Source organism: Dendrobium catenatum, unplaced genomic scaffold (assembly GCF_001605985.2).
Source record: "Dendrobium catenatum unplaced genomic scaffold, ASM160598v2 fragScaff_scaffold_1351, whole genome shotgun sequence".
Classification (NCBI taxonomy): Eukaryota; Viridiplantae; Streptophyta; class Magnoliopsida; order Asparagales; family Orchidaceae; genus Dendrobium; species Dendrobium catenatum.
Genome location: NW_021319813.1, coordinates 1,756,592 through 1,767,001, shown reverse-complemented (window position 1 = coordinate 1,767,001; position 10,410 = coordinate 1,756,592).

The following is a 10,410-nucleotide window of genomic DNA, read 5'->3' as shown; positions in this document are numbered from 1 at the left end:
CCGGTCAATTAGGAGAATTTTGTGGACTAAGATGACTAGAACTCATCAAGTATAACTAGCCTTCGTTCTTCTTACAGTCTTTACTAATAGGTTGACGAAGAGGGGGTTCCACTACTATGGCCTTTATTATGGCGTATTGAGCAGAAGGAGCTGCCAGCAATCCAGCCATATTTGGGCATGTTGGATCTGACCTTTTACACCCATTCAAACCTTAAGATTCGGGCTGTTGGAAAACTTCAAGCTTCTATGGCTATATTTATTATAGTATATAGTCACAAAAGTCTTTTTCATGACTTTTAAATCTTCGTACATGGGAGAAGGTGAGATCTTGAACTTTTAGAAGATCACCTACATACACTTTAAAAAAAATTTGTTATATTCTTTGCATGAAAGAATATCTATATTTATAATTTTAAATATTTATTCGGGGAGCTCAGCATGCAGGCGATGTCGACCCGAATAAATATTTAAAATGCCCCTTGTCCCGCAAGGATATTTTAGGATAGAATAAATTTTGAATTTTAAAATTTTAAATATTTTATTGGGGATCTCGGTGCATCTCACGATGTCAATCCAAATAAATATTTAAAATGCCCTCTATCCGATAGAGAGATTTTAGATAGGCTTTGTATTTTAAAATTTTAAATATTTATTCGGGGATCTCAACATGCAGCACGATGTCAAACCGAATAAATATTTAAAATATCAATAGTATGAAGGGAGATTTTGAAATGCATTCTTACTATATAATAGAATTTCAAAATATAAATGTATTTCTTATAAATGTGTGTGAAATACATGGCATTTTCTTGGGCAATTTTATGCATGGTATTTCTTTAGATATCGACCATTGATTAGCGGCATAGGTCTCTAACCCTCCAGGTCAAATAACTGATAAGCTCCTTGAAACACCTTCTCGATAACAAAGGAGCCCTCCCAATTGGATATGAATTTTTCACTAATTTTTTCGGTGTGCGATGATTGATCTCCTCGGTACCAAAAACATATCACTCAGCCTTAAGATGTATTAGCTCATTAGATACACGTGTTATTACCAGTTGATAGGTGGAACTAGTGTACCTTAAGACGAAAGGCATGACTGTGTAGTAGAATATGCCTATAGATGTTCTGAATGATGTATGCTTTTTATCTTCAATCACCATCATAATTTAATCGTATCCTGATGATTCGTCCATGAAGGAGAACATATCCTAGTTAAAAGTGTTATAACCTTGAAGTTCTAATATTAGTTACAGAAAATTATCTTGTGGGCATGCTTTATTGATGTCCAAATGACCATTCTTCTTCTTCACCAGGATAATATTGACGATCCAACCAGCATAATTTTCTTTACGGATGAAGCCTGACTCTATGAGCTTCTTTGCCTTTGCAATTACCTTTTCTTCAATCTCCAATATCATTCTCCTTAGATCTTATTTTATGGGTGCTTCATCTGGTTTAATTGCCCATCTTTGAACTACCACATCAGGGGATAAGCAAGGCATCTTAGCCTATGTTCAGGTAAAATAATCCCTTAATTCACGAAGAATTTTTTTTTATTTCCTCTACATGATACTTTGATAGCAGAGCACTGATGAAGATCGGGCAATGATCTTTCTTAATTTGAGAGGATATATTTGAAAAGTGATGGAATTTCTTGAAGGATTCTTCAAGGTGCCGACCATCAAGAATATTGTATATAGGGGCCATCTTTGGGACCCACTTTTAATGAATTTTTTTAATGGTGGATCTTTAGGGATACACACTAGATGTCACACCATTCTCTTACATATATATTTTCTAGAGATGTTGATCTCTATATTTATTTTCCCTTATGTCGGGACCTCTCAGCGGTGGATTCTCGGATATACTCCCAAGTGTCACACCTCGATGCTCACTATATATATCTTGATTATTTCTTTGCTCTGTTATCATAATAGATTGTTGATTTTATCTCTATCAGGATCAGTTAGTGACAGCTCTTTGGACATAAGGACTAAGTATCACATCCTGATATTCACCATATAGAGATCTGCATTATTATCAATATTTTTTGTAGCTTCTATAACACTTAGACGACTAGCCAAATATGGAAAGAGAAATCAATCCCCAGCGGAGTCGCCAGAAATCTATGGGCTTTAAAAATTCGGCCACGACCTCCGCCCGCTCTGTTTGTATTTGCTCTTTCTTTGGCGAGGGAGTTTTAACGAACTAAGTTCAGGGGTAAATTTTGGGAAGGCACATGGGTCTGTAGATAAGAAACTATCCAGAGATTTCACCCTCATTTTGTGAGAACTTTATGATCTGAGTTCTGGTTTCCAAAAGGCAGAGATTTCGCCCTAATTTTGCGAGGACTTTATGATCTGAGTTCTGGTTTCCTATAGGCGCAAGACCCTATAGTTAATTACCCTTCCCGATAATAAGAGAGAACTTTCGATTAAGGCTAGTCGTCAATCAGATATGTATAAATACACGTTATCTAGCATATAGTAATAGTAATGGGTTTAAAATTTTTATAATTTAGGGATTTCAAAATGTTTGGAAGCTTGGAAATTTGGAAAGTTAGGAGATTTGATATTTAAAAAGGAAATTTCACCATCTTGCACTTAAAGCGGATAATGGGGGGAATGGATGATAGTCCTGATCAAGATCCCTTGGTTCCGTCATCTCGGGCCATCATGGTCCCAGATCTACTTAGTCAGAGGAGCTAGTCGGCCCAACCTGATAGAAGGATCCTTGTCGGCAGCCATGGGTTGCTTCGTCTAAGGGTACCTTGTAGACCTGGGGTGAATATTTGCTTAAGGGGATAAATTTGAATCCACCTTAGCTAAAAGAGGGCTTTGTGCCCTATCAACCATATCCTATTCATTCATATCTCAAGGATTTGATGCCAATAAGGAATGTATTGGCTCTGTCCATAACCGGTATTTTGTGGTGCCATTTGGTGGCAAAACCACTCAGTTCAGAGGGCCCCGGGTCATAACCGTTTATCCTGCGATGCCATTTAGCGACAAAATCGCCAGTTAGAGGACACATACCACGTCCTTGCTGGTAGGAGATTCTTTAAGAATGGATCCTAGTTTTGACTAGGCATTAGCTCTATATGAGCTTAAGTAAATTTCATTTGTCCATCTCAGCAAACTGTTGTGGAGGGTGGATGGATTTTTCTTTAAGTAATTTGATGGATTTATTTTAATTTTCAATATTTTTAATTTTTGGGATTTTGGACATTGTGGAGTTAGATTTGTGGGTATTTAAGTGGAATTTGAAAGGCATTTAAAAATATTTGTGGACCCCTCTGGTTGAGATCTTCATTCAACACATCCATCATTGGGGTATGGGGTTATTCATTAACCAAACCTTGTCGACCCTATCACCTTATTGATAGAGGATCAGGTTTTCATAGATTTCATGCCTTTATTAGTGAATTATCTTGATCATAGGCCTTGAAGGACAAAATAAATGTATTAAAACAAATACATCGATCACTACAACCGTGTATTTATTTGAAGATTCAAATCTTGTCAACTCCTATTGATCAACATAGGAGAATCGGGTTTTAACTTGAATTCACTTATCGACCTGCGCAGCATCCCTAGACATCATATGTGTACTGATAACACGTTCGCTGAGGCCCATGTGGGTGTTTGGGAGTATTTTATAGTTATTTGTTGAACCTTGTTGACTCCTATTACCTAGGAGGATTGGTTTCAAATTTAATAACCCGCGCAGCATCCCTAAACATCACGTGTGTTTCAATAACACCCTAACCAGGGCCTATGCAGATTTTATGATTGGTTTTACCCCTTTTAGTGTACCTATGTGCATACAAACTATGTTGCACATATTGGGGTACTTTGAAAGTATTTATAGATGCCTTCTGTCTGCTCGTATGAGTGTTGCAGATTCGATGGCATGGCATAGTAGGTTCTGAATTGAGTTATTCGCTCCTCTAGACAGGTAGACTGTCGTGCACTAGTTAGCTCTTTGCAAGTGGATTATAGTACACTAACAAATCTTCTGCTTTGTATTTATAGATGCTCGTAGATAGCTTGTTGTATGCACGATGAATTTCCCACTGTAACTCATAAGCACTTGCATTTGATATGATTACTTTGTATCTTGCTCGTGGATAATAGACTGGGTGTACTACGAGTGTTCTACAGTGGCCTGTGGATACCTGCAATTATCGTAGTCATCTTACATGTTGTTCGTAGATGATATATGATATTTATATCGGGGCACCAACAAAAGCTCATGGGAGACTCATAGTACACGATGAAGGCTTTCTACATCTACCCACAAGTAGCATGTGGCACATACATCTGTCTTTGTAGAGAGCTTGTATGTATTGCATATCTTTTTCTAGTTGGGCTTCTTCAGTTTGGTCTTCTTCTTGGATGATTTCATCTTTCTAATCTTTGAAGAACCAGCTTGGTTGGGGAATTATTTTGAAGTAGAAGGTCATACCATCGATATTGCCTTCAAATCTATCATTGGCTCAATAGGAGACTTCCACTTTACACTTGGAACTCCTTCAAGCTGTTTCAACATCTTCATAGTTTTCTTAGAGACTGCAGTCTCCCACTGTTCTTTTTGTGTTGTCTTCTTTTCATTTCTTCTTTCTTCAAACGGGGGTATGAAAGAGGACATGACCACCCAAGTTGATTCTTTCCTGGGATGAGTTAACACATTGTCATACAATGTGAGTTCTCCTTTTCGGTACTTTCTTTCGAACCAATCCCTAAAAATATAAAAATCTTCAATAGGACGGCTAACCATCTGATGGTATGAACAATAATTTGAGTCACCAGTGTGCTTCAACTCTTCGGGCCTCTTGCATTCAGGCAATTCTAAACATGCTTTCAACACTTGTCAAAATAATTTGGCGACACTCTCCCTCTTGAATAAATATTCTTTATTCATTTTATCTTTAAGGGATTGGAACATTCTATCACCAATTCTTATTGCCTATCTCGGGCATTCTCCTCCACCTTGGAAGGTTTATGGCCTATCATTTTCTCCTAGTATCAGCTTTGGTTGAGGGTTAGGGTTGTAAGCCTGCTTGGGCTTTTTTTTATACTGTATTGATTGTTTTCCCTTGTATATGTTGTAAATCACTTGCTTTTATCTATCATCTCTAGAGAAGAATGTGGAATTAGCCTCACTTCTTCTAGCACCTAGGACCTTAGCCTTCTTGGGCTTATCCAAGTGACCATCTGATCTTGATAAGTTCAATTTCTCAAACTTAGCCACTCTATCCAACATATCTTGAAATGTGATAATTGTAGCCATACACATGAAGGGTTGCATCTTATCATCAATATTTCTCGTTAACAATTGTACGGCATGATCTTCTTCAAGTTGCTGCTCACATTTTATACTTATGTTGAGCCAACGAGTGATGTATTTAGTCATTGATTCCTCTCTTTTTTTTTCCAAAGCAAGGTCAGCGATCATTATTTTCTCCGTTGCACTAGCAAACCTCTTCACAAACATAGATTCTAACTCTGGAAATATTTTTATAGAATCATTTGGTAGTTTAGCATACCATTCGAAAGCAGTTTCTATCAAACTGCTAATGAATTGTCGGAAGAGCAGGGCATCGTTGCCTCCTGTATTCCTGCATGTGGCTTTAAACTGTGCTAGATGTTATCTAGGATTGTTATTGCCATTGAAAGTATTGAACTTTGGCACAGAATATCCTTTTGGATACAACACTTGGTCTTATTCAACAGGATACGGATGACCTTCACTCACCAACTTTTCTGCTTAGTCAACGGCTATAATATCTCTGATCTTTTCTGTGATTAGTCCTTCCAACTGTGCATCAGTCACTGGTTTGAATGTACTTGCAACATTTTGTGGGGTGGGCTAGAGGATGACATTATGAGCCTTATATTCACCTTCAGGAATACCTCGTACTCCCTAGACTAGAGGCATTTTAAAGTTTGGAGGATCGGTAGGAGGATTAGGTATGGCACCAACAGTGGCAGTTCTCTACATCTTCTGTATCATTGCCCCCATTTGAGCCATCATCTGAGTCATCTTCTCATTCATCTGGGAGATTTCCCTGTCTTTGGCTCTCATTTTTCTCCTCATCTACCTTCTCTTGTTGGCGAGTATGGCATTTTCATTATCAAGAAAATTTTCCTCCACTTCCTCCACTTTTTCTTCTTCTTGGGAATGACCACCTCTACAAGTGGTGGACCCCTCTCTATGACGGCGTCGGTGTACTTGCCTGTGTGGCGGTTTCCAATGATCGTCATCTTCATCATCATCATAATCAGCGCCATCATTGATGTCTATATGTGTCACCATATAGACAACTTCCATTTCCAAGGCATTATTTGTTTCTCCCAATTCTTCTTCTAGGTTTTTCTCTATATATTTCTCGATATTTTCTTCCACTTGCATATCTTGTTCTTCTTCTATATTTTCTTTTAGTACTAGGATATCCGAGCGGGGATGCCACTAGATCTCCAGTTCTTGGTTAGGCAAGGAGACTTCTTCAACAAATGGACTGCTATTAAAGTTGGTTTCTTCTTTTGGAGGGGATAACAAGTGATGGGACCCCTTAGAGAATTCTCCAAGGTGTCTACTATCAGGAGGAGTGTCATTATGGGTCCTTTTTCGGGACCATTTCTGACGTTGTTTGTAGACTAGGACGGATCTCCAAGAAGCATCATCGGATGTCACTCCCAGATCAGTTTTTCTTTCTCTTCTATCTTCCTCATTTCTTCGAGACTTTGGCCTCCAGACTTGTTTTCCTTTCCACCAGGATCTTTCAGCAGTGAATCCTTGAACATATGGTTTAGGTGTTACACCCTGATATTTACCATGTGAGATTTGCTTTCTTTCTCTTCTTTACACCACAAAAGATAGGCATTCTCTTGGCGGGGTTCTCCTTGCCTCAATCACTAAAGGTCATTGGAACTTCTTCTTTTTCAGCCCCTTCTCCTTCACGGTCTTTAGAACTCAATATACTCAAGCTGAAAGAGTCTTAGGCTCTTTATTCCGTGGAGGGGATGAAGCTTCAGGTCGTTGATCCCAAAATGATTTTTTAGCCCCCCCAGTAGAGCTATTTATTTTAACCCATTTCAGATTTACAAACCCATTCCGGGTTGGAATGGTAACTTCAGACTCTTGGGCAGATAGGTTTGAAGGATGGACCGGCACCAGTTACTGCTGAGCTCTGAGTTCAGCATTCATCTTCCTTCTCTACCTCCTTATAGGCCTTCCAACTGATGAGGAGGCTTAAGCATTATATTTCCCAAGTATAGATAGCCTAATTGACAGGATAGTGATGTTGGTAGTCACCACAGAAACCTTTCCACCAGTCACAATTCTTTTGATGACTAGGGTTTCAGGCTGTGACAGCCTCTCAAAAATAGAAATCCTCCTACGAGGATTTTCAGCAGTAGGTCTTGGCGTTGTTTGATGAGCACGATGGATAACAGATTTAGTAGAATGGGGCCTCCTGGCAGGCCTCTCAACATTCCTACCGTTCGCATGAATGGTGACAGTCTTTGCAATAATAGCAGGGAAATCAATGCCAACAAACTTGATAGTAGCACCGGTATTTCCAATTTCAATAGCAGCATTTACAAGCTAAATCCTGACTCCTCGTCCCAACTGAACGATCATCGGGGTGTTTTATAAATCCATCTTCACAGCAAGCGTGTTCCCGTAGTTACTTCCGATCAAAGTGTTATAACTTTAGATCCAAGAGGTGGAAGGGGCATCATGGAAGGAGGCGGGGAAGGCACTCGGCTAGGTAGGTCTTCCTCTCTCTCTCTCTCTCTCTCTCTCTCTCTATCTCTCTCTCTCTCTAGATCGGGATGGCCGAGAGGTCAGGCAAGAGCTAGGGCAGGTCAGGATTGGATTTGGAGTAAGAGGTTGAATGGGAGATGTGTTAGGGTTGCTCACCGGGTTTGCTGTGTGGAGTCGGACAGAGGAGCTTGGGGCTGGCTTAGGTTTAGAGGAATGGAGAGGAGGTCGGGAGGAAGGGAGAAGTGGGGAGATTGGGAGCAGCGAGAGAGCAGTTCGCATGGAGGAGGAAAGAGCTCCCGAAGGCTTCATTTGATCAGGTATTTAACGACGCGAATAAACCTCCTCGAGCAGAGTTTGAGCAAGAATCACGGGATGGAGACTTCAGCAGTGCCGAATCGACGTAATTTCGACAGGATCCAAGGATCCGATGGGTAAGAGGTATGTTTATTCTCCTCTTTTGGTCTTTACATAGAGGTCAACAATTTTTTTTGGTGCCCTTTCTAAAACCACAAAAAAAATTATTGGTCGAATTAGATTACTTATATTGGTTCGTATAAAGAAGGTTGTTTGGGATATAAATCTATTACTGTTAAGGTTACTAGTTTAACTTAAAAGATGTGGCGGAAATTTAGATCTAATGATTCTTTATGTACCAAATTTATAAATTATAATTATTGCAAGAATATTTATCCTACTTTATGTTATTTTCAAAATCTTCTTTCTAACACAAGATTTTGCAGGATAAAATTGTTGGGTGAACCTACTCTTTAATGGGAAATTGGCAATGACAATATCCATTTTTGGCAGGATGTCTGGACTGGAAATTGATCTCTTGATTCCATTTGTAATACTCATTCTACCTTCTCCGTGAAGGTTTCTATCATCATTAGAAAGGGGAATTGGTGTATTGATATGCTGCTTGATTTTATTCCCTCAAATGTTGGTAATATTATATAGGATATTCATATTTCTTTTTCTAATAATTATAATCTTTTTTTTTTAACTTTATCATAATGTGAGTTAAATTTTAAGAGAATGTGGAATGAGTTCAAAACCAAGAAAGATTCTAACATCTTTTTTGAGAAAAATTGGAATCTCCACTCCTACTTCTTCATCCATACTTGGAAAATTTTTAAAGTATTTATTTTTTTAAAAGCAAACTCCAAATAAGAGGGCATTTGCTTAGTCTCTAAGTGTCAATGTTGTTCTCAAATTGAGACTTCATTCCATGTTTTCATCCATGAATTTTATTACACATACATATAGCACTTTCTATAGGGATCTTGGTAGTTAGATTCACCTAAACATCCTTTATTATAAATTGATTTGGATTTTCTTCCATAACAACTATCTAAAACTTATTTTATAAATATCAATCAATATTTTTATGTTCAATTTTTGTTAGAGAAACTGGATATTATTATTTCTCTTAAATGTTTTTCTATGTACTTACACATTGGGAAGGGACACAGTTTTGATCTGATATGCACAATAGCTCTATATTTTCTCTTCTCTGAGGCGACTCCAAGGAGATTTAGGGCTTCCGCTTCAGTTAGCATTTTTCTTTGTTTTTTAGCCATTTTTTCTTGCTTTTTGTATTTTTGTTTTGGTTTTTTACTGTTCTCTTTCTTCTTTGTTTGTCTTCGCGTCTCTTTCTCGTTGTGTTTCACTCTGTCGTGTTAAGGTTTTGCAATTTTTGGGAGATACGATGCCATCGTCATCTATCCCTCTTCCTTCTCTTCTGAATGGAAAATCCCATTCTTTTAAGAAAGTGTTAGTTATTTATTCATCTAATTCCACCAAACTTGACTTTCTGCATTCTTCCTTCAAAGGGTTCATGGCTTTGATGATTAATAATTCCGTGGCTTTCTTACTTGCTGCTCCTTTTGTGCTTACTCTTCTGGGGAAATTTATGCTTAAGCGGCCTAATTTAGATTTCATTCGAAAGTTCTTCTTGAACCTAAAATTGTCTGGCTCATTTCAGGTTAGTTTATTGGATCCTAGGAACATATCGATTCAACTGAGTAATGATTTAGACTATAGCCGTTATTTTTTCTAGGAGGTCCTATCATATATAGAGCTATCAAATGTGGTTGCTTAAATGGTCTCCGGACTTTAATGTGCATGAAGAATCCCCCATAACCCCAGTTTTGATTTCTTTTCCTAATCTCTATTTATATTTCTTCAATTCTCAAATTTTATTTAGTATGGCCTCTATTTTTTGTAAACAGTTGCAAATAGATCAAGCTACAGCATCCATTTCAAGGCCATCTATAGCTCATATTTTAGTTGAACTGTATTTATCGAAGAAACGCACTACTGAGTCTTGGATTGGTTCAGAACTTAATGGTTATTTCCAAAAAGTTGAATTTGAAAATTTACCTATTTTTTGTTCTCATTATAAGATGCATGACCAAGGTTTATCTGCTTGTTATAAATTATACCCACATATAAGGAAGGCTAAGGAGACTACTAATTTGTCCCATAATAGTGAATTAAATTCAATTGAATTGGTTTATGTTATTCCTAATCATGTTACTAATGTGGCTAATGCTTCTTAAGGGCTAGATTATAGCAATGGTTCCTTAAATTTGGTTTTAGTTGAGGTGGAACAAAATCATGTTACCGTGGAGGAGT